Source organism: Mesoplodon bidens (assembly GCF_964165515.1).
Source record: "Mesoplodon bidens genome assembly, chromosome: 11".
In the NCBI taxonomy this organism is placed as follows: Eukaryota; Metazoa; Chordata; class Mammalia; order Artiodactyla; family Ziphiidae; genus Mesoplodon; species Mesoplodon bidens.
Genome location: NC_138167.1, coordinates 79236129 through 79261324, shown reverse-complemented (window position 1 = coordinate 79261324; position 25196 = coordinate 79236129). Strand labels below are relative to the sequence as shown.

Below are 25196 nucleotides of genomic sequence, written 5' to 3'. Positions count from 1 at the left end.
AACACATGAAAGATTGCTCAACATCACTAATCATTAGAGAAATGCAAATCAAAACTACAATGAGTTATCACCTCACACCGGTCAGAATGGCCATCATCAAAAAATCTACAAACAGTAAATGCTGGAGAGGGTGTGAGAAAAGGGAACCCTCTTGCACTGTTGGTGGGAATGTAAATTGATGCAGCCACTATAGAGAACAGTATGGAGGTTCCTTAAAAAACTAAAAATAGAACTGCCATACGACCTGGCAATCCCATTACTGGGCATATACCTGAGAAAACCATAATTCAAAAAATGTCATGTACCACAATGTTCACTGCAGCTCTATTTACAATAGCCAGGACATGGAAGCAACCTAAGTGTCCATCGACAGATGAATGGATAAAGAAGATGTGGCATATATATACAGTGGAATATTACTCAGCCATAAAAAGAAATGAAATTGAGTTATTTGTAGTGAGGTGGATGGATCTAGAATCTGTCATACAAAGGGAAGTAAGTCAGAAACAGGAGAACAAATACCATATGCTAGCACATATATATGGAATCTAAAAAAAAAAAAAGGTTCTGAAGAACCTAGGGGCAGGACAGGAATAAAGACACAGACATAGAGAATGGACTTGAAGACACTGGGAGGGGGAAGGGTATGCTGGGTGAAATGAGAGAGTGGCATGGACTTATAAAACAAAACAAAACAAAACTTTTTTTTGTTTTTTTTGTTTTTAGAAATTATAAATCGGTGTTTTATTTATTTATTTATTTATTTATTTATGGCTGTATTGGCTCTTCGTTTCTGTGCGAGGGCTTTCTCTAGTTGCGGCAAGTGGGGGCCACTCCTCATCACGGTGCGCAGGCCTCTGACTATCGCTGCCTTTCTTGTTGCGGAGCACAGTCTCCAGACGTGCAGGCTCAGTAATTGTGGCTCACGGGGCTAGTCGCTCCGCGGCATGTGGGATCCTCCCAGACCAGGGCTCGAACCCGTGTCCCCTGCATTGGCAGGCAGATTCTCAACCACTGTGCCACCAGAGAAGCCCGGCATGGACTTATATATCCTACCAAATGTAAAAAGATAGCTAGTGGGAAGCCCCCACATAGCACAGGGAGATCAGCTCGGTGCTTTGTGACCACCTAAAGGGGTGGGATAGGGAGGGTGGGAGGGAGACGCCAGAGGGAGGAGATATTGTGATATTTGTATATGTATAGCTGATTCACTTTGTTATAAAGCAGAACCTAACACACCATTGTAAAACAATTATACTCTCATAAAGATGTTTTTTAAAATTTAAAAATAAAAGATTCAAATCACAAAACTATGTTCTCTGACTCCAATTAAATTAAAAATTAAAAATCGTTCACGAAACGGTATCTTTAATATCCACAAATATTAGAAACTGAATAACACATAAGTCAAAGAAGGTATCAAAAAGATTTTGGAATGTATTTATAACTGAAAGAGAAAGAAAACACAAAATATCAAAACTTTGGGGATGCAAATAAAGCAGTACCTAAAGAAAAATTTACAGTATTAAAATGACACTGATAGATCAGAGAAAGGTCCCACATTGATGACCTCAGCTTCCACTTTAAGAAACAGGAAAAGAAGAGCATATTAACCCCAAGGTAAGCAGAAGAAAGGAATCCAGTGAAAAAGAAAACACGATAACAATAGAGACAATCAATGAAATCAAAAAGTGATTCTTTAAAATACTCTATAAAATTTAAAAATCTATAGGCAAACTGATAAGGATAAAAATAGAAGATACAAATTACCAAATCAGGAGCAGAGAGGTAAGATCACTACATATTCTAAAAATATGAACAGTAGGAGAATATTTTTAATAACTTTATACCAATAAATTAAAAAACTTAGATGAAATGGGCAAGTTTCTTGAAAAACACAAACCACCAAAACTCATTTTTAAAAATAGGATAACCTGAATAGCCCTACATGTATCTATTAAGGAAACTGAACTTGAACTTGTGGTTACAAAACATTCCCCACAAAACAAAACAAAAAAAAGTCCAGATCCAGGTGGCTTCAATGGGGAATTACGCCAGATATTTAAGGAAGAAATAATATCAATTCTACAAAAATCATTCCAAAATATTGAAGAGGCACAAATACTGCCTAATATTCTATGACACCAAAGACATATGACAAGAAAGAACTACAGATCAATATATCACTCATGAATACAGAAGCAAAAATTCTTAGCAAAATTCTAGCAAGTTGAATCCAACAATATATGAAAAGAACACTACACCATGATGAAATGGAGTTTATTTCAGGAATGCAAATTTGTTTTAACATTCATAAATTACTATATTAACAAACTAAAACAGAAAATTCATTATTATCTCAACAGATATGGAAATAATACTTGCCAAACTCCAACATCAATTCCTAATAAAAACTGTTAGTAAACTGGGAATAGAAGGAAACTTCATCAACCTATAAAAGACATCTACAAAAAACTTATAGCTAACATAATCTTAATGATGAAAGACTGAATGTATTCCCCTTAAGATCAAGAACAGGGCAAGTTTTGTCTGTTTCCCACTTCTGCTCAACATGTTTCCAGAGGCTCTCTGCTTCTCTTCATTCAACAGACAGTTGATTTTCCTGTGCAGTGCCAGCTGCATCCCTAAGACATGACAGTGAAGACTGGAGTAAATGGATTTATCTGTATCAGATATCTGGTCATCAGGGCTGCTTTTAACTCTGGCAAAGTGAAAAACGTTGCCGTCAATGACTCTTCATAGACCTCAACTTCATGGTCTACATGTTTCAATGTGATTCTACCCATGGAAAGTTTGATGGCACAGAAAAGGTTGAAACTGGGAAGCTTGTCATCAATGAAAAGTCCATCTCCATCTTCCAGTAATGAGATCCTGCCAATGTCAAATGGGGTGATGCTGCTGCTGGATACGTGGTGAAGTCCACTCATGTCTTCACTACCTTGGAGTAAGCTAAGGTTCGCTTGAAGGGTGGAGCCAAAAGGGTCATCATCTCTGCCCATTTTGCTGAAACCCCCATGTTTGTGATGGGCATAAACCATGAGAAGTATGTCAACTCCCTCAAGATTGTCAGCAATGCCTCCTGCACCATCAACTGCTTGGCACCCCTGGCCAAGGTAACCATGACAACTTTGGCATCATAGAGGGACTCATGACCACAGTCAATGCCATCACTGCCACCCAGAAGACTAAAATTGATGGCCCCTCTGGGAAACTATACAGTGACAGCCACAAGATTTCCCAAAACATCATTTTGGCATCTACTAGCACTGCCAAGTCTGTTGGCAAAGTCATCCCTGAGGTGAACAGGAAGCATACTGGCATGGCCTTCTGTGTCCCCACCAACAGTATGATGCTCATAGATCTGACTTGCCATCTGGAGAAAGTTGCAAATATAATGACACCAAAAAGGTGGTGAAGCAGGCATCAGAGGGTCCACTAAAGAGCATCTTGGGCTACACTGAAAATCTTGTCTCCTGCAACTTTACCAGTGACACCCATTCTTTCACCCTTGATACCGTGGTTTGCATTGCCCTCAATAACCACTTTGTCAAGCTCATTTCCTGGTAGGACCATGAATTTGGCTACAGTAATAGGGCAGTGGACTGATGATCCACATGGCCTCCAAGGAGTAAAAGCCCTCTGGGCCACCAGCCACAGAGAGAACATGAGAGGAATAGAGATATGCTCAGCTGCTGGGGAGTCCTTGCCCCAACTCAATCCCCCAACACACTGAGAATCTCCCATTCTCAATACAGTTTCAATCCCAGACCACTTAAAGAATGGGAGGGGCTCAGAGAGCCCTACCTTGTCATGTACCACCGATAACTATAATGTACGCAGTCAAAAAAAATTTTTGTACCGGAGATTTTAGCCAATGTAGTGGCGAGAAATGCAGTGACAAGAAAAAGAAATAAAAGACATCCATATTGTAAGGAAAGAAGAAAATCTATCTTTACTTGAAGACAACATAGTCATGTACGTAAAAAATCCTATGAAATCTACAAAAAAAGCTACTAAAATTAAAATTGTGTTTAATTAGGGGAAGCTGTGTAAAAAATATAGGGAACTCTCTGACCTTTCTTCATAATACTTCCATAAATTTAAAATTATTTCAAAATAAAATGTTTAAAAAAAAGGAAAACCTTACTCCAAAAAAAAAAAAAAAACCACAACCAAAAAAGTGTGTTTAGCAAGTTTGCAAGAAACAACTCAATAGGTAAAAGTCAAATATATTTCTATATGCTAGCAAAGAACAATTAGAAATCAAAATTTTTTAAAATATCATTTACAATATCAAGAAAAATATTAAATACTTAAGAACAAATTTGACAAAATATGTGCAAAGTTGTACACTAAAAACTACAAAATACTGCTGTGAGAAGTTAAAGAGGACCTAAACAAATGGTGAGATAATATCAAGTTCATGAATCAGAAGGCTAAATATTTTTATGATGTTAATTTTTCACAGATTTATCTTTAGATTCAATACAATGCAATCAGAATCCCAGCAAGCTTTTTTTTGTAGAAATTCACTAATTCTAAAATTCATATGGAAATACAAAGGACCTAGGATAGCCAAAGCAACTCTGAAAAACAAAGTTGGATTCTTCTTTTTTTTTTTTTTGCGGTACATGGGCCTTTCACTGTTATGGCCTCTCCCGTTGCGGAACACAGGCTCCGGATGCACAGGCTCAGCGGCCATGGCTCACAGGCCCAGCCACTCCGCGGCATATGGGATCTTTCCGGACCGGGGCACGAACCCGTGTCCCCTGATCGGCAGGCGGACTCTCAACCACTGCGCCACCAGGGAAGCCCTAAAGTTGGATTCTTACACTACCTGATTTCAAGACTATGATAAAACTATAGTAAACAAGACATTGTATGGTATTAAAGATAGATCATTTGAAGAGAATAGAGGAATAGAAAGTCCACCTACACATATATGCAAGTGATTTTGACACAGGTGCAACAGCAATTCATTAAAGAACGAACAGTCTTATCAAAAAATTGCATTGGAACAAATGGATATCCTTAGGCCATACCATATCCAAAACAAAACTGTATATCCTCACCACACCATATACAAAAATTCACTTAAAAATAAATCATAGATCTAAAAGCAAAACCTAAAACCATAAAACTTCTACAAGAAAATGTACAGGGAAATTTTTGTGACCTTGTATTAAGCAAAAAATTTTCTAGATTTTAATACCAAAGCACAACCCACACAAGAAAATTTGACAAATTGGACTTCAACAAAATTATGAGCTTCTGCTCTTCAAAGACACTGTTAAGAGAATGAAAAGGAAATGGGGACTGGGAGAAAAAAATTTGCAAATCACATTTTCTTTTTTATTCTTTGATCCATAATAGATAAAAAAATCAATGACCTTAAAAAAAAATGGGCAAAGGATTTGAACAGATACTTCAACAAAGAAGATATACACATGGCAAGTAAGAACATGAAAAGGTGCTCAACATCATTTGTCTTGAGAGAAATGCAAATTAAAATCATGAGATACTACTCATATCTATTACAATGGTGCTGATTAAGAATACTTCACATACCAATGTTGACAGGGATGTAAATCAACTACAACTCTCAGACACTGAACTACCATACAATCCAGTCTTTCCACTCTAGATATTTAGTCAACAGAAATGACAGCATGTTTCTATACAAAGACTTATACATAAATATACATAGCAGCTTTATTTATACTAGCCCCAAACTGAAATAACCCAAATGTCTATTAACAGGTAAATCGATTTTAAAAATTGTGATATGGGGCTTCCCTGGTGGCGCAGTGGTTGAGAGTCTGCCTGCCGATGCAGGGGACACGGGTTCGTGCCGCGGTCCAGGAAGATCCCACATGCCACGGAGCGGCTGGGCCTGTGAGCCATGGCTTCTGAGCCTGCGCGTCCGGAGCCTGTGCTCCACAACGGGAGAGGCCAAAACAGTGAGAGGCCCGCGTACCGCAAAAAAAAAAAAAAATTGTGATATGTTCATACAGTGGAATGCTACTCAGCAATAAAAAGGAATGAAATATTCAAATATCCAACAACATTCGTTGAAAATCTAAATCAGTCAGGTTCTCAGATTGCTTCTTCTTCTTGAAACAGCAGAATGGGAGATTTATCCCCTGAAATGAATAAAACACATAGTCTCTGGATTAGAGGCAACAGGCCCAGATGAGGGCAGGGGAGCTAAATCATATGAGGTAAGGAACTGAACGTTTTTTCCCTCTCAATAATTAAAACACTTTTCCAGGATTTTTTATTGAATCATTCTTCCTCTTCCTGCTTCTTTCAAGTGTTAACTTTATCTTAAACTAAATTTTTATACAGGTATACCCCCATTTTATTGCACTTCAATTTACTGTGTTTTGCAGATACTGATTTTTCTTTTTTACATCTTTATTGGAGTATAATTGCTTTACAATGTTGTGTGAGTTTATGCTGTACAACAAAGTGAATCAGCAATATGGATACATATATCCCCATATCCCCTCCCTCTTGAGCCTCTCTCCAACCCTCCCTATCCCACCCTTCTAGGTGGTCCCAAAGTATCAAGCTGATCTCCCTGTGCTATGCAGTAGCTTCCCACTAGCTATCTATTTTACATTTGGTAGTGTATATATGTCAATGTTACTCTCTTGCTTTGTCCCAGCTTCCCCTTCCCCCACTGTGTCCTAGTGGCAGGGCAGGCATAAAGACGCAGATGTAGAGAACGGACTTGTTTTTCTTTTTAATTGAAGATTTGTTGCAACTCTGTGTTGAACAAGTTTATCTTCACTGTTTTCCAACAGCATTTGCTCAGTTCATGTGTCTGCAATTCATTTTAGTAATTTTCACAATATTTCAAATTCTTATTTATTACTATATTTGTTATGGTGATCTATGAATTGTTTTGGGGCATCAAGAAATATGTCCACATAAGACAGTGAACTTGATGAATCTTGTACGTGTTCTGACAGCTCCACAGACCGCCATTCTCCACCTCTCTCACTCTCCTGAGGCCTCTCTCTTCCCCAAGACACAGTATTGAAATGAGGACAATTAATAACCCTACAGTGGCCTCTAAGTGTTCAAGTGAAAGAAAGAATCACACATCTCTCACTTTAAATCAAAAACTAGAAATGATTAAGCTTAGTGAAGAAGACATGTCAAAAGCCAAGATACGTTAAAATCTAGGCCTGTTGCACTAAACAGTTAGCCACATTGTGAATGCAAGGGAAAAGTTTTTGAAAGAAATTAAAAGTGCAACTCCAATGAACACATAAATTATAAAAAAGTGAAACAGCCTTATCGCTGATAAGAAGAAAGTTTTAGTGGTCTGGATAGAAGATCAAATGAGCCACAACATTCCCTTAAGCAAAAACCTAATGCAGAGCAAGACCCTAACTCTCTTCAATTCTGTGAAGGCTGAGAGGGAGGTGAAAAAGCTGCAGAAGAAAAGTTTGAAGCCAGCAGAGGTTGGTTCATGAGATTTAAGGAAAGACTCTATCTCCATCACATAAAAGGGCAAGATGAGGGAATTCCCTGGCAGTCCAGCGGTTAGGACTCTACACTCCCACTACAGAGGGCCTGGGTTTGTTCCCTGGTCAGGGAACTAAGATTCCAGTAAGATAGATAGATAGGTAGATAGATAGATAGATAGATTTTAAAAACCAACACACACACAAACACACACACACACACACACACAAGTGCAAGATGAAGCAGCAAGTGCTAATGTAGAAGCTATAGCAAGCTATCCAGAAGATCTAACTAAAATAACTAATGAAAGTAGCTGCGCTAAACAACCGATTTTCAGTGTAGACAAAACAGTCTTACTTTAGAAGACTATGCCATCTAGGACTTTCATAGACAGAGAGGAGAAGTCAACATCTGGCTTCAAAGCTTCAAAGGACAGGCTGACTCTCTGTTAGGAACTAATGCACCTGGTGACTTTAAGCCAACTGTAAATCAACTATACTTCAATTTTTAAAAATTAATTAAAAATAAATTGAAGCCAATGCTCATTTACCATTCTGAAAATCCTAGGGCCCTTAAGACTTATGCTAAATATACTCTGTCTATGTTCTATAAATGGAACAAGAAAGCCTGGATGATAGCACATCTGTTTACAACGTGGTCTATTGAATATTTTAAGCCCACTGTTGAGACGGACTGGTCAGAAAAAAAGATTCCTTTCCAAATATTACTGCTCAATGACAATACACCTGGTCACCCAAGAACTCTGATGGAGATGTACAATAAGATTAATGTTGTTTTCACACCTGCTAACACAACATCCATTCTACAGCCCACATATCAAGAAGTAACTTCAACTTTCAAGTCTTATTATTTAAGATACATTTCATAAGGCTAAATCTGCCATAGATAATGATCCCTCTGATGGATCTGGGCAAAGTCAATTGAAAACCTTCTGACTTAGATGCAAGAGGGAGGAGATATGGGGATATATGTATATGTATAGCTGATTCACTTTGTTATAAAGAGGAAACTAACACCATTGTAAAGCAATTATACCCCAATAAAGATGTTAAAAAAAAAAAGAAAGAAAACCTTCTGGAAAGGATTCACCCTTCTGAAAGACATTAAGAACATTTGTGATTCACGGGAAGAGGTCAAAATACTAACAGGAATTTGGAAGAAGTTGATTTTAACCCTCATGGCTGACTTTCAGGGGCTCAAGACTTCAGTGGAGGAAATAACTGCAGATGTGGTGGAAGTAGCAAGAGAACTAGAATTAGAAGTAGAAACCAAAGATGTGACCAAACTGCTGCCATCTCATGATATACCTTGAACAGATGAAGAGTTGCTTCTTATGAATGAGCAACAAAAGTGGTTCTTGAGACAGAATCTATTCCTAGTGAAGGCACTGTGAAGACTGTTGAAATGACAACAAAGAATTTAGAATACCACATAAACTTAGTTGATAAAGCAGCAACAAGGTTTGAGAGGACTGACTCAAATTTTGAAAGAGGTTACAATATGGGTAAAATGCTATGAGACAACATCCCCTGCTACAAAGAAATCATTCATGGAAGGAAGAGTTCATTGATAGGACAAACTTCATTGTCGTCTTATTTTAAGACATTGCCACAGCCGCCCCAAACTTCAGCAATCACCAACCAGGTCAGTCAGCAGCTATCAATACAGAAGTAAGACCCTCCACCAGCAAAAAGATTACAACTTGCTAAAGGCTCAGATGATGGTTATGATTTTTTAGCAATAAAGAATTTTTCAATTAAGGTATGTACATTGCTTTTTTAACATAATGGTATTGTACACTTAACAGACTACAGTATAGAGTAAACATAACTTCTATATGCACTGGGAAACAAAAACAGTTCATGTGACTTGCTTTATTGCGATATATGCTTTACTGCAGTGGTCTGGAACCAAACTGACAATATCTTGAAGGTATGCCAGTATGTATGTACTATTGGTCTGTTTCTAGGGATTCTCTTGTATTCACCAATTTCTCTATTCTGGCACTAGAATCACTTTTGTCTTTTTAGTATTGTTTATAATTGGTGGTATATAGATCCCATAATGACTTAATTTCACAATCTTTTTCCTGCAAATTCCTCTAGATGCCTATGAAATAAAAGTATTAATATGAAGACTACAGGCACAAAAATATTTACTGTATAACTTTAATAGTAAAAAAGAGAAAGCTCATGAATGCCCATCAAAAAGGGAAAAATTAATTAGGATTTATCTACACCATGGAATATTATGCAACTATTAAAACAAGTAAGTTTGATCTGTATGTACTGACCTTGAAAACATATTAAATGAAAAAAGAAAGTTGCATAATATTGTGTGAATGTGTCAATATCCTAAATGCTTTACATACATTGACTCATTTACATCCACACAGCTGTAAGACAGAGACTTATTATTCCCATTATACTGATGTTAAACATTTGCATTAACATAGAAAAATGCATGCAAAAATAATTAGTCACCTCTGAATTGTTTGACTAGTCAAAATTGTCAAGTATTTTTCAAGGAAAAAAAATTTTTAAAACAATAAAATATGAAGGAGAAAAGATAGGTTTGCTCCAGATTGTGAAGAGCCTTATAACATGCCAAGAAGCTTAGCCTTTATTCTATAAGCACCGTGGACCTAGAGCGTTATCAGAAAGATACTAAGCATGTTTCTGGATCGGGTCAGTGTTTTATTATTTTTTTTATAATTTTTATTTTTAAATTATTTTTTAAAATATTTATTTGGCTGCATGGAGTCTATTTTTTAATTTTATTTATTTATTTATTTTTGGCTGTGTTGGGTCTTCGTTTCTGTGCGTGGGCTTTCTCTAGTTGCAGAGAGCGGGGGCCACTCTTCATCGCGGTGCGTGGGCCTCTCACTGTCGCAGCCTCTCTTGTTGCGGAGCACAAGCTCCAGACGCGCAGGCTCAGTCTTTGTGGCTCACAGGCCTAGTTGCTCCGCGGCATGTGGGATCTTCCCAGCCCAGGGCTCGAACCCGTGTCCGCTGCATTGGCAAGCAGATTCTCAACCACTGCGCCACCACGGAAGCCCTGCATGGAGTCTTAGTTGCAGCATGTGGGATCTTTCATTGTGGCACACAGGCTCCAGAGTGCGTGGGCTTAGTTGCCCCATGGCATGTGGGATCTTAGATCCCTGATCAGGGATCGAAAATGCGTCCCCTGCGTTGGAAGGAGGATTCTTAACCACTGGACCACCAGGGAAGTCCCTGGGGTCAGTATTTTATAATGAGAGCTCTTTCTAAAGACAGTTGGAAGGTGAAGAGAGTGAACAAATTGGTTGCAGGGAGTTAGGTTAGTAGTCTGCTTTAACAATCTAGGGAAGAAACAAAGAAATCTGAACTAGTGGATATACAGAGGTAGAGAAGAGGGAGGAAACTGAAGTAGACATGTCTAAAATAAAAACCTATGGGAGATGGTATCTATATGAATAGGATAAGAACAAAAGAATGACTGAGATTTCTACCATGAGTGAAATGCATGGAAGATGGGATATCTCCATTAGAGTGAACTGCGAGGGCACTGGTGTCTTTCAGGGAAAGCCAAGTTTTAGTTAAAGGTGACTAGCACACTACGTTGCTCAGGAATACCTCTGGCAAAGGATGGAAAATAAATGAGAAAATACTGTAAATTAACTCAAATTATTTTTAAATTTCCTGCATGTTATTAAACCTTATAAATATTTAGTAGGGGAAGATATGATATTTATAACAAAAATAAGATTCAAGGTCTATAGATTTCATTTACCTATACCATCTCAGTTCCCCATTATCAAAAAAAAAAGGAATTAATTATAATAGGAGCATGGGGGGAAAAAATCTCCAATGCATGTCTCCTTTCCTAAATAGAATGAATGTGGATACATCTTTTTTTAAACAAGGAGGTTCAGAATAGAAATTTAGCATACATATAAATATATTTGACTGCCTTAGGCACATATCCACATATCCATAGAACATCCACACACACTTCAAAGATTATAAATAAGCCAGACTCAGACCTTCCAACTAAAAAGTTAATTAAAAAAATAATAAACTTTGATGTTTATAAGCTCAATGTTCTACTAAAAAGGAAATATATAGATCCTTGGTCTTAGTCTAATATACACTCAATTCCATCTCCTATACTAACTTGTCTATATTTTATATTCTGTATGTGAGAATTCATACCCAGAATGAATGCTCTGAGACAATATGAGAGCCCCAATTACCAAAGATTTAATTTCCTTTGTTATGCTATTTGTACTAATATATCAAATTGGATTAGTATATTTTAGAACAAATATAAACAAAATAGGTTTTCCACAGAACTTTCAAATAACCTGGACGTTCATTAGTGAGAGTACTATGTTCCCTAAGCTCTCCCATATTAAAGATTATACCTAAATAAACTGTAAGTCTGAGTTTCTTGGGCCAATACAATTTTGTGTATAGCAAATAAGACTTAAACACAGTTACTCCACAAATTGATCGTCATTATACCCTCTACCAACCTATGGGACAAATCCTTCAGGAGCAACATAAAACCTTTCAGCTTTTCTTGATTCTTATCTGACTCTTGACACTTGAGGTCACTCCAAAGCTCCAGATATGAAAACGTACAGAATGTGCATCGAACGCCTCAAGCAGGATCAGAGTATGTAGAAATGGTCTTCTGACATTTCATATAATTTCAAGCAATGAAAACAAAGCCCTGTTCTTTTCAATCCATATCGTAACAGTTTGCTTCCATCTTTGGATGAACTGGACACGTGCACATGCTATTGAGTACTGTAAGTTAAGTTCTCATCTCCATAGTGATGATGTAATTTTATTAACATGGGCTAGAAGTGTCTCATATGGGTGTAATAAGTCTGGAATAACATGAGCCATACATATAAATTTAAATGTTCTAGTAGCCAAATTAAAAAGATTTTAAAAAGAGATGAAATTAGTTTTTTGTATATTTTATTTAATCTAGTATATCCAAACATCATCATTTCAATATGGAAAATAAAAATTATTGAGGTATTTTACATTTTCTGTACTGTTGTCAAAATCAGTGTTTATTTTATACTTATAGCACACTGCAATTAGCACTAGTCATATTTCAAGTGCTTTATAGCCTCACATGGACAGTGGCTACTCTATCGCACTACATAGGGTAGTCCTATATAATTATTTTCAGAAAAAAGAAAAAAGATTAACTCTGAAAATTTTAAATGCCTTCTAAAAATAACTGAAAAGACTGGCTTTGTAGTAAATAAATGCCCATGTGATTGAGTCCCAGAAAATATTTTTAACAATTTCTTACCGTTTGAGCAAGGTAAAATATGTAATAGACCCAGTATATAGTCACATCAGAGACTGTAAATGCACAATATTACATAAGTGATATTAGGGAGCACCATAGCCAAAATTATACTAACCAAACATTTTCTAATGAATAATATGCACCTTGATTGCTTGATGTAACTCTCAATAATAACTATTCATACAGCAAATCAGAATCAGTGAACTGTGAGCAGAAATAACTCCTTGAGTTATAATCACACAACTTATCATCTCTCTACTAAATATACAGTATACACCACAAGATAGCATTTTATAATATGAGAAGGAATTTGCAACCATGAAGAGAAACATAGTTAAGAAAACTTAATAGTAAAACTAGAGCATCTATTTCAACCCAGTTTCAACTTTGTAATTAGTGCTAAGTGTAAAACATATTCCTTCCAGCCCTCAACTTCTCTTCTTCACCTGGATATAACTCCTGAAAAATAAACTAACAGACAAGGCAGATTAAGCTCTCATTGCTATGCAAGCACTGATTTTGGTGGCAATTGTTCTTATCCTCATATTCTTTTCTTAGGTAACAATATTTCCAAGGGTACTGTGGTAGGCAGAATAATGGTACCCCAAAGATGTCTATGTCCTAATCACTGGAATCTGAGAATATGTCACGTTGCATGGCAAGGGAGAATTAAAGTTGTAGATGGAATTACACTGCTAATCAGCTGACCTTATCCTGGATTTTTTTTTTCTTAAAACTGCATGGCTAGAACCACTAAAATAATGAGAGTATAATTCTTATCTTGTTGATGAACTTAATGGCATGCCTGGTAGGGTTTCACCATTTAGTATGATGTCTGCTGTTGGCTTCTCATGGATACATTTTCACCATATTAAGGAAGTTTTTATTACTTTGTTAATGAACAAGAAGCAGCAGAATAGCATAGTGGATAAAAAGCACACTCAGGATTCAAACTGCCTAAGTTCGAATACTGGTTCCATTTCTAACTGCATGACCTTGGAAAGATTATGTAACCACTCTGTGCCTCAGTTTCCTCATCTGTAAAATGAACACACCAGTAATAGCTACTTCATAAGGATGTTGTGAAGATCAGACAGACCCATGAAAAGTGCTAGTAAAGTGCCTGACACATAGTAATCATCATGTCTGTAGGAAGAGTAAGGAAGGAATGTTCTTATGATTTGTTAAATTCATTTAGGGTCTTTCAGGATGAGTATATGTTTTCTCCTTTAATACATTAATATTATTTTATTTATTTATTTATTTATTTATTTATGGCTGCGCTGGGTCTTTGCTGCTGCGCACAGGCTTTCTCTAGTTGCAGCGAGAGGAGGCTGCTATTTGCTGTGATGTGCGGTGGTTTCTCTTGTTGCAGTGTGCGGGCTCTAGGCACGCAGGCTTCAGTAGTTGTGGCTCGCGGGCTCTAGAGCACAGGCTCAGTAGTTGTGGCACATGGGATTAGTTGCTCCCCAGCATGTGGGGTTTTCCTGGACCAGGGCTCGAATTGAACCCGTGTCCCCTGCATTGGCAGGCGGATTCTCAACCACTGTACCACCAGGGAACCCAATTCTTTTTCTTTTTTAATAAATTTATCTATTTATTTATTTACTTATTTATTTAAATTTTGGCTGTGTTGGGTCTTCACTGCTGCGCACGGGGGCTACTTTCTGTTGCAATGTGCGGGGCTTCTCATTGCAGTGGCTTCTCTTGTTATGCAGCATGGGCTCTAGACATGAGGGATTCAGTAGTTGTGGCATGCCGGTTCTAGAGCGCAGGCTCAGTAGTTGTGGCACACGTGCTTAGTTGCTCTGCAGCATGTGGGATCTTCCCAGACCAGGGTTCGAACCTGTGTCCCCTGCATTGTCAGGCAGATTCTTAACCACTGTGCCACTAGAGAAACCCTAATTAATTCTTGATGAGAACCGTCTTTACACTCCTGAAGGTAAACTTGTCTACCTATGTGGTATATTTTAATGTAATCCTGGATTGCTGTTTGTAATTTAGGGCTTTGCATCCATTTTCATATGTAAAATCAGTCACCAGTCTTCTGGTCTCTTCAGTTTTGGTATCAGGGTTATGTAAATGAAGAGTTTTCTGCCTTTTTTTAATCTCCAGAATAAATCAGCTAACATAGAAAGTGTCTGTTACTTGAATATTTGAAAGAACAACCATGTAAAATCATCTAGGACTAGCACTTTTTTGGAGTAAATCCTTAAAACTTCCAGTGTCTACTATGGTTACTGATCAATCAATACTGTCAACCACATCTTGAATCGATTCTGTAATTTACATTTTTCCTAGGAAATCAACTATTTCCATTTAGGTTTTCTAATTTATTGAAAAAATTGCACATATTTTTATATTTATTACTATCTTCTGTATTTATAGTTCTATTACCATTTTCATTCCTAATGTGCTATATTATTATTCTTTCCTCGGTTTGCCTAGGTGTGTCTATTTTATTGTCATATTCAAAGATTCAATTAACTTTATTTTTATCAAACATCTACTGAATGTGTTATTTATGTATTTGTTTGTTTACTTTCTAATTACTTTCTGTTCTTAACTATAAGAATTCAATCATCTAACTATTTATTATATTATATCCTTTTTTTCTAGCTCTTTGAGTTGAATGCTTAACTCATTTAATTTTATTCTTTCTTATTTAAAAGCGGAACTTCCCTGGCAGTCCAGTGGTTAAGACTCCGTGCTTACACCACAGGGGGCTCGGGTCCAATCCCTGGTTGGGGAAGTAAGATATCACATGCTGTGCCACGGCCAATAAATAAATAAATAAATAAAATTTTTAAAAAAGAGCATTACAGGTTATGACATTTCTACTGACTGTAGGTTTGTCCACATCACTTAGGTTTTGACAAGTCATATTTTCATATCAATTGCTACATATACAGTCTGTAATTCAGCTGTGATTTCCCTTATACCTGAAAATTGTACTCATTTTAAAATTTGTTAAGTGCTTAGATTCATTTTCTCTTAATGATATATTTCCAGTTTCATTGGGTGGGCCAAAAGGTTCATTCTGTTTTTTCTGTAAGATGGCTCTAGTAATACTTAGTTGTCTTTAACTTCATTCGAAACAATTTTGTTACATTGTATGTGACAGCTGTCATATCAGCATGCATGTAAAAAAAAACCATCAAAATTGGTGAATTTTTGCAGACATTTTAATATTGAAGATGGAAGAAAAAGGCAACATTTTCGGCATATTATGTTTCATTATTTCAAGAAGGGTAAAAACGCAACTGAAACACACAAAAAGATTTGTGCAGTGTAAGAAGGCGCTGTGACAGATTGAACATGTCAAAAGTGATTTGTGAAGTTTTGTGCTGGAGATTTCTCGCTGGACAATGCTCCACGGTCAGGTAGATCAGCTGAAGTTGATAGCGATCAAATTGAAACAATAATTGAAGACAATCAACGTTATACCACGTGGGAGATAGCTGACATACTCAAAATATGCAAATCAAGTCTTGACAATCATTTGCACCAGCTTGGTTATGTGAATCACCTTGATGTATGGGTTCCACACAATTTAAGCGAAAATAACCTTTTTAACCATATTTCTGCATGCAATTCTCTATTTAAACATAATGAAAACGCTCCACTTTTAAAACAAATTGTGACGGGCGACGAAAAGTGAATACCTTACAATAATGTGGAATAGAACAGATCGTGGGGCAAGCGAAATGTGAACCACCACCAACCACACCAAAGGCCGGTCTTCATCCAAAGAAGGTGATGTTGTGTATATGGTGGGACTGGAAGGGACTCCTCTGTTATGAGCTCCCTCCAGAAAACCAAACGATTAATTCCAACAAGTACTGCTCCCAATCAGACCAACTGAAAGCGACACTAGATGAAAAGCATCCAGAATTAGTCAACAGAAAATGCATAATCTTCCATCAGGATAACGCAAGACTGCCTGTTTCTTTGATGACCAGGCAAACACTGTTACGGCTTGGCTGGGAAGTTCTGATTCATCTGCCGTATTCATCTGCCGTATTCATCAGACATTGCACCTTCAGATTTCCATTTATTTCGGTCTTTACAAAATTCTCTGAATGGAGAAAATTTCAATTCCCTGGAAGACTGTAAAAGGCACCTGGAACAGTTCTTTGCTCAAGAAGATAAAAAATTTTGGGAAGATGGAATTATGAAGTTGCCTGAAAAATGGAAGAAGGTAGTGGAACAAAAGAGTGAATATGTTGTTCAATAAAGTTCTTGGTGAAAATGAAAAATGTGTCTTTTATTTTTACTTAAAAAACCGAAGGCACTTTTTGGTCCACCCAATACCACATTATACTCACAGCATAATTATTCAACTTCAAATAATTTATTTAGATTTTCTTTGAAAACTAGTATGTAGTTTTATGTTACATAAGCAGTAAGTGTATTCTCTGTTTCTAAAGGTGAGATGTATATTTTTCAAGCTTATTAACTGCATAATTCATACCATCTAAAGCCTAGTTTCTCTACTTCATCATCAAATTCTGAGAAGTGTTACCATGCATAGTAAGTATATCTCTGTGACTGAACTGTCATCAAACTTTCTTTGAATTTCTAAATTTGCTTGTTTTGTTATATTCTTCAGTTGAGCAAAAGAATGATACATCTTTATAAATTATGTATTTATTACCAAAAAATTGGTTTAATTCCATATAATGGTCTCTATCTTAAAATATATTTTGTGTTATTAATATTGCCAGCTCAGTTTTCTCTTTGTTTATATATAACTGGTATAGTTTTGCCTATCCATTTATCTTCCTTCTATTTCTATCATTTTATCTTAGTTGTATCTCTTGAAAACAGCATAGCCATGGTTGGCTTTTTTTGTTTTATAATCTAAGAAGCTTTGTCTTTTAATATTTTTTGAATTTTATTTATTTTCTATACAGCAGGTTCTTATTAGTTATCCATTTTATACATATTAGTGTATATATGTCAATCCCAATCTCCCAATTCATCCCACAACCACACCCCCGCCACTTTACCCCCTTGGTGTCCATACATTTGTTCTCTACATCTGTGTCTCTATTACATTTGGTATTATTCCTATGACTAAATTTTATGTAATGTCTTTATTATCCTGTTCTTTTTTCCTCTTCTCTTTTTTCTGTTTTCATGTTCAAGCTTTCTTCATTTCTTTACTCTTCTCTAGTTATTCTTCCTTATCATTTTATTTCTATTATATTAGTCCTCTACTTTTTTGCAAATACATTAAACTGTTACTTCTTAATGGTGTCAAGAATTAAATTGTAACCATGTCCATCCTTAACAAAGTATAATTTGCATCTTTCTTTTCTCATCTTCACTCCAAAGGCTTGATGAAATAATGTGGAATTTTAATGCTATATTACTATTTCCTCTTCATGACTTTTATTTCAGAAACATTTCCTAATAATTGTGTTATATTTTACAACCATATTATCAACGGTGATTTAGGTTTTACTAGTTTCCTGCTCAACATGGTTTCTTATTTAACAAGATTATATGTAATATGGTTAATATCTTTTGCTGCCTTGAGGTAACCAACAGTCACAGGGACTACAAGGATAGCCATGTTCATGAAAGGCATAGGTAATGGCATGAGATTCTTCCACCTCAGATCTGCAAGGAGTCTTTAACTTTGAGAGATAAGAAAGAAGGACTGAGAGTGTAGAACAAAGAATGCTGCTCACCAACCAGCTCTATAAGGAATAAATCATTAGCCACTGTAGTTGCTGACCAACAGTGCACCCTGAGAGGAATTCAGGATAAAAAACAGGATGAGGCATTCTGTGCTTTGAAAAAACAAGCCCCTTAGAGAGTTGATGTATATCTCAGGAAGAAGCTTAATGAACCCAGATTCTTGCATCTTCCCATACACAGAAGAGCACCTAAATCATTAACTTGAGATAGAACTTGTCAGTTATTCCTTCTTACAGACACTCCCCAACTTTTTTCTTGGTACCCCCCACTTCCCTGGGCTTTGGGGAGGGAAATCAGTTAAGTGTTTTTCCCCTACACTTGGAGGAGGGAGGAGAACAGACAGCCTCTCTACACAAAGAAGATGGGGAAACATTGGTCTGGAATGGCAAACAGCTCCTGGTCAGAAAGCATATTTTCTAAAAGTATGGAATATGGATTCTGTCCAGACCCAGGGGAGCCTAAATTGGGGTAGCAAATGGTAGATGCAATTGGGAGCCACAGGCAGACCATCACTCAATGCAGCAGGAGGTAAAAAGGCACTAGAGGAATACAGCCTGAGGCTTCCTGCTAGGTGTGGCAGCATCTACCTGTGGGAAGCTGTGGACAAACCAGTTTAGGAATAATGACAAGGAGAAAAGGGTCAAAAACCTTGCCATGGGCTGTCACATTGTATAAGAAGACATCTTTTGGCCCTTCGCTCTCCTCCTAGAAAAGTGAAGAGGGGATTCAGGGGCAGAGGGAACAGGAAGGTGAGGGAAGAGGTATGAGTGCTGTCTACATATTCCCCTTCACACAATACAAAGGGAGAAAGCTTTGAATGAAACATAAGAATGAAGCTTTCAAACGGATGGGACCAACAAAACTGAAGACCTAAACTGCCATATATCAAGACTTAATGTAAAACAGTACAGTTCAGACAGTGAGGTGTTGACATAAATAGATCAATGGAACAGAATAGAGCCCAGAAATAGACTCCAATCTATACGACCCCTTGATTTATGACAAAGGTAATACAGAAGTACAATGAGGCAATTATGGTCTTCTTATTAAATAATGCTGAGTCAAACTGATATCTATATTAAAAAAATGAATCTCAACCCCCACCTTAATTTATATATAAAAATAAATTCTAGATTAATTATAGATATAAATATGAAAAATAAAGCAATAAAACCACTAGAGAAAATACAATATATCCATGACCTTCAAACAAAAGTTTCCACGAAGGAAGTAGACAAAAAGCATCATGAAGGAAAATACTTGACCAACTGGACTACATTAAAAAAACTGTTTTTCATCAATGGACACCATTAACACAATAAAAAGACAAAACAACAGAGTAAGAGCAGATAATTGTGTGTATTTGCTATTTTCTGAAATGCCTGTTCAATATTTGTCCACTTTGTATTAGTTTGTGTGCCATTAACAATTTTTTTAAATTGATTATTAGGAGTTCTTTATGTGTTTGGTTACAAGACCCTTGTCAGACATACACACACACACAGAGAACTGCTCAACTTCATTAGTCATCAAGAAAAACGCAAATTAATACCACAACGAGATACCACTACATCCACCAGAATGAAAATGAAAAACAAGTGTTAGCAAGGATGTGAAGCAACTAGAATTCTCATATGCTGCTAGCAGAAACAAAGCATAACTTTTCAAACACTGAAAAGTTATTTAACAGTATTTATTTAAAAATTAAATACATAAAAATTATGTATTTAACTAAATAATTTAAAAATTCACATATGCACACCCTATGACTAGCAGTTCAAGAATTCTTACCTATATTTACCAAAAGACATGTACAAGCATATACTATTCATAATAGTAAAAAAACTATCCATCAATTGTAGAAAGAATAAACTGTAGTATATTCACAAAGTACAATACTACACAGCAATGAAAAGGAATAAATTATTCTCCACAAGTGAATGAGTTTTACAAACGTAAAATTGAGCAAAAAAAAGTCATAAAAGAATCATATGGTATGTTCCATCTGAATAAGTTCAAAATGAGGAAAGCTAATCTACTGTGTTAGAGATCAAGACAATAATTACCCTTAGAGGGTATAGTAAGTAGAACACAGCACAACTGGGGTTTCTGGAGTGTTAGTAAAATTCTATTTCTTGATTTTTCAGTCTAAAAGGAGAAAAAGTCAAATTGATATTGGTCTTCTTGTCTGTAACAGTGGATGCTAAAAGACAGTGGAGCAGTGTATTCAGAGTTCCACAGGAAAAATTTCTGACAGTATTGTATGCATTCAATTTATAGATGTGTAGCTATTTTTTATGGTACTGTAATATCGTGACTTGTAATAAGAAATATATATATTTGGTCTTTGTCCAGTTTCTGGCACAGAGCTCCTAAAACCCTAGGAATTTCCTAAGAGATAAGAGCAATAAAGGTATCTTTTGTCATATTAATGAGGTGACTTATGGACTGCACCTAAGGATAGGGGTTGGTTGCCAGGAGACCCAACTGAGTAATTAGAGGGTTAGAACTTTGAGTCCCACCTCTGTGACCTCAGAGAAGGGGAGGGGAGCTGGAGGAACCAATCTCTAATGGCCATTGATTTAATCAATCATGCTCATGTAATAGATGTGACATAGTATAATTCACTGTATTTTACAATTATGTATGTACTTCTCTGTGGGTTTATTTAAACAAAATGAGCAAGAGTAAGTCTTAATAGCTGGAATGTGACTATTTTAATAAAAGAAAGTAAAAATGTATAGAATTAGAGTTAGATGTCATTAAAGAGCATGCTATTCATTCACCAGGCAAGAGAATTTCTATAGAACACAGTGGTAATAGAAACTGAAAAAAAAATTGTTTTGTAAGATTTATACCTCATGACATAAGAATTTTCCATTATTTCAGTTATATCAATTAATCTTTCCTTTACTTGAGATATTTATTCTGATTCACCTTTACTTGAGGTATTTATTCTGATTCAACTTCATTTGGCCAGAGAACTTCCTTGAGGAATTTTCTCTGAGAAGTCTATCTTGGTACCTTGCTTGGGTTCCTGGACCTAATTCCAATGTGTGTAGGGACTGGGGCGGGGAGGGCTCCCACACAATACCAAACAATTCTCAGACACCAGCATGGTGTCTGAGAATTCAACTTAATTCAACTCAGTTCTGACACTATCTACCCAGAGATAGCAACATATTCCGCAGGTAAAGGGCCCTGTCCAACAAGACTGCCCTCTACTTCAGATATCAATCTCAAGCCCAGGTTGTTACTTGTGTTTCTGACCAACCAGCTACAAACTGGAGATTCCAATGACCCCCTCTAACTCAAGAGGCCAATCACAAGTCTAGGTTGTCACCTATACTTCTGAGCAGCTGGCTATAAATCAGAGGTTCCTACAACCCCCTCATTGGCTTCAATTAATTTGCTAGAACAGTTCACAGAGTTCAGAACTCATTGCACTTACTAGATTACTGGTTTATTATAAGAGGATATAGCTCAGAAACAGCCAGCTAAAGAGATACATAGGGCAAGGTAAGGGAAAAGGGCACAGAACTTCCATGCTCTCTCTAGGTGCACCACTCTCCCCTAGTCGCCCCATATTCACCAACCTGGAAGCTCTCTAAACCAGCGGTCCCCAACCTTTTGGCACCAGGGACCGGTTTCATGGAAGGCAATTTTTCCACAGGCGGGGCCTGGGGGGATGGTTCAGGCGGTAATGTGAGCGATGGGGAGCGGGAGATGAAGCTTCACTCGCTAGCTCACTGCTCACCTCCTGCTGTGCGGCCCACGGTCCTCAGCCTGGTGGTTGCGGACCCCTGCTCTAAACCCAGTCCTTTGGGAGTTCTTATGAAGGCTTCATTACATAAGCATGATTGATTAAATCAATGGCCATTAGAGATTGGTTCCTCCAGTCCCTCTCCCCTTCTCTGAGGTCACAGAGGTGGGACTCAAAGTTCTAACCCTCTAATTACTCAGTTGGGTCTCCTGGCAACCAACCCCTATCCTTAGGTGCAGTCCATAAGTCACCTCATTAATATGACAAAAGATACCTTTATTGCTCTTATCTCTTAGGAAATTCCTAGGGTTTTAGGAGCTCTGTGCCAGAAACTGGACAAAGACCAAATATATATATTTCTTATTACAAATCACGATATCACAGTACCATAAAAAATAGCTACACATCTATAAATTGAATGCATACAATACTGTCAGAAATTTTTCCTGTGGAACTCTGAATACACTGCTCCACTGTCTTTTAGCATCCACTGTTACAGACAAGAAGACCAATATAAATTTGATTTTTTCTCCATTTAGACTGAAAAGACAATACCTGCTTTTTCAGTCTAAAATCTTATAAAATGTCTCTTTGTCCATAGGATTCAGAAATTCCACTGGGATATATCTAAGTGTAGTTTTTTTCTCTCAATAATTTTGGTTAACACTGAAAATTTAATAAACAGAAACTTCAATTTAAACAGACAGGAGGCCAGAAGAGGGCGCTCTCATGCTCTATGATGATAGCACAGCCAAAAGGAAGAAGAAACACTTCCCCTTCTTGTCTGGCAAGAGCTCAGCCAATGAAAAGCCACTATATTTCCAAATTTCAATTCCTCCAATGGACTCTTTGTTCACTATACCCCTCCCCAACTTCCTTTTCCCCTCTTTAAAAAGAGTTCTCCTCTCCTAGCTATATAGGACTCTTGCATGTGTAGCTCACCATGGTTGCAAACCCAAAACTGCAATACTTTGTTGATCCCAAATAAACCCATTTTGCTAGAGAAATAACTAGCAGTTTATTAGTTTCAGGTCAACAGCACTTTCTCTGCACTTTCAATGAAAGATTCAAATTTGTCTTCATTTCAGGGAAATGTTACTTTATTTTGTTTTTATTATTGTTTCCTCTATCTATTGATACTTATTTTCCCTTTCTAGAACATCTATGACTAGAATGTTAGATCCCCAGACATATCACATACATCTTTTTTTTCTCTCATTTCTCTCTGTATTTTTCCCTTGCATCCTGAAATAATTATTTTTATTGTATTTTAAATCACTGGTTTATTTTTCAAAAATGTCCATTCATTGTCTCTGAGTTATTTATTTTTATAAACTCTTTGTCTCTAACACATCTTAAACCTCCTAGTAACCTGAAAGTTCTATCCTCTTGCTGTAGCCTTTGTTTTACATGTGACTTCAAAATAAACCAAATTCTGTGTCATCTAACTCAAATTTTTAATACATAAAACATATCAATAATTCTAGGTTTTTATAAATATATGATTCCTATTTTTGTCTTTCTTTTTTATCCCTACAAAAGAGCTGGAAATATTTTATAATCCAAAGAAGAAATACCCCAATTATGTTAAGTGACTCAAGGGACAGAGTTAATTTTGTATGAATAGATTAAATTTGCTTGATTGCTCTTCTTTAGTGAAGACTATGTTAATGACAAGCTTAAAATTAATAGTTTTATTGCTTTTGACAAAGACACATGGGAAAATCCTTTTCAGAAGCTAGTTAAACATACACTTAATCAGCCACAGATATACACACTAGTCCAAGTTCCCCACAACTAAAATAAATCAAAAACATCTGATAAAAATTCAAGAATTAGTACAATGAAAATTAAAGAGCACAAGAGAAACTAAATAATATGTTCCTCCTTTCATTCCTTTTTGACTTTCCAAAAAAATCTGCACCAATGAGGTATTATATTTTCACTCTAAATTTTAGTTCTCCATGACATGACAATGACCAAATATTCTGACTCGGTAGCCATTCTCTACCTCTATATTTTCCAGCTCCAGAAACTATTCTGGTGTGGAACTGAACTGAGTTTTTTTCTACCCTGACCGTTTGAAGCCCTGGAAATCATCAAAATATAGAAAACTACTCTGTTGGCTTGGTTTTCTGTGGCAGAAAAACAGTATTGAAAATAATTTGAGAAAAGTCCTAGCCATAACATGTTCAGGCCACAGTCAGAGAACCAGACTGCTTCTGATGCTCTACCTGTGTAAGCACCAGAAACGGCTGCCCCTTCCCTGCTCAGACACCACTTCAGGTCTGAGCAACCTTTGTCCCTCACACCTGAGCTCTCCCTTCAGCAAGCAGCAGCCCTCATCCTGATATGGAGCTGTGTTATGAATTAAGTGGGGTCAGTGCGGTCACTTGGCTCAGGCTGGGGTGCAAGCCAAGGCAGTTGGGGGAAACCAGCCAGCCACCTGTGCAGTTTCAATCCACCCTCTATGCCCTGTATCAGGAGTAAGCAAGCATGTAAGCACTACTCACGAGCAGAGTCCAGGCTTCCCACAGCCCTCCTATTATCCCACCAGGACTATCTTTCTCAAACTACTCCAAAAAACTGCAGAGGATGAAACACTCCCAAATTCGTTCTATGAGGCCACCATTACCCTTGATACCAAAACCAGACAAAGACAATTAAAAAAAAAAAGTACAGGCCAATATGTCTGATGAATATAGATGCAAAAAATTCTCAACAAAATGTTAGCAAACTCTATTCAACAATATATAAAAAGGACCATACACCATGATCAAGTGAGACTTATTGCAGGGATCCAAGGATGGTTCAATATTCACAAATCAATGTGATACACCATATTAACAAGAGAAAGAATAAAAATCACATGATCATCTCAATGGAT

General features: G+C 36.8%; 1 protein-coding gene and 1 pseudogene across 9 annotated transcripts in view; one reads left to right on the top strand and one right to left on the bottom strand.

The window, feature by feature from the left end:
* ANKS1B (ankyrin repeat and sterile alpha motif domain containing 1B) overlaps window positions 1-25196 on the bottom strand; it is a gene marked incomplete at both ends in the record, with an annotated part of 1149683 nt that overhangs the window by 978425 nt on the left and 146062 nt on the right. The gene's annotated exons all lie outside the window — the stretch shown is intronic.
* On the top strand, window positions 2638-3653 carry LOC308625620 (glyceraldehyde-3-phosphate dehydrogenase-like; annotated as a pseudogene). Its single transcript has one exon. The product of its transcript is annotated as a glyceraldehyde-3-phosphate dehydrogenase-like (transcript).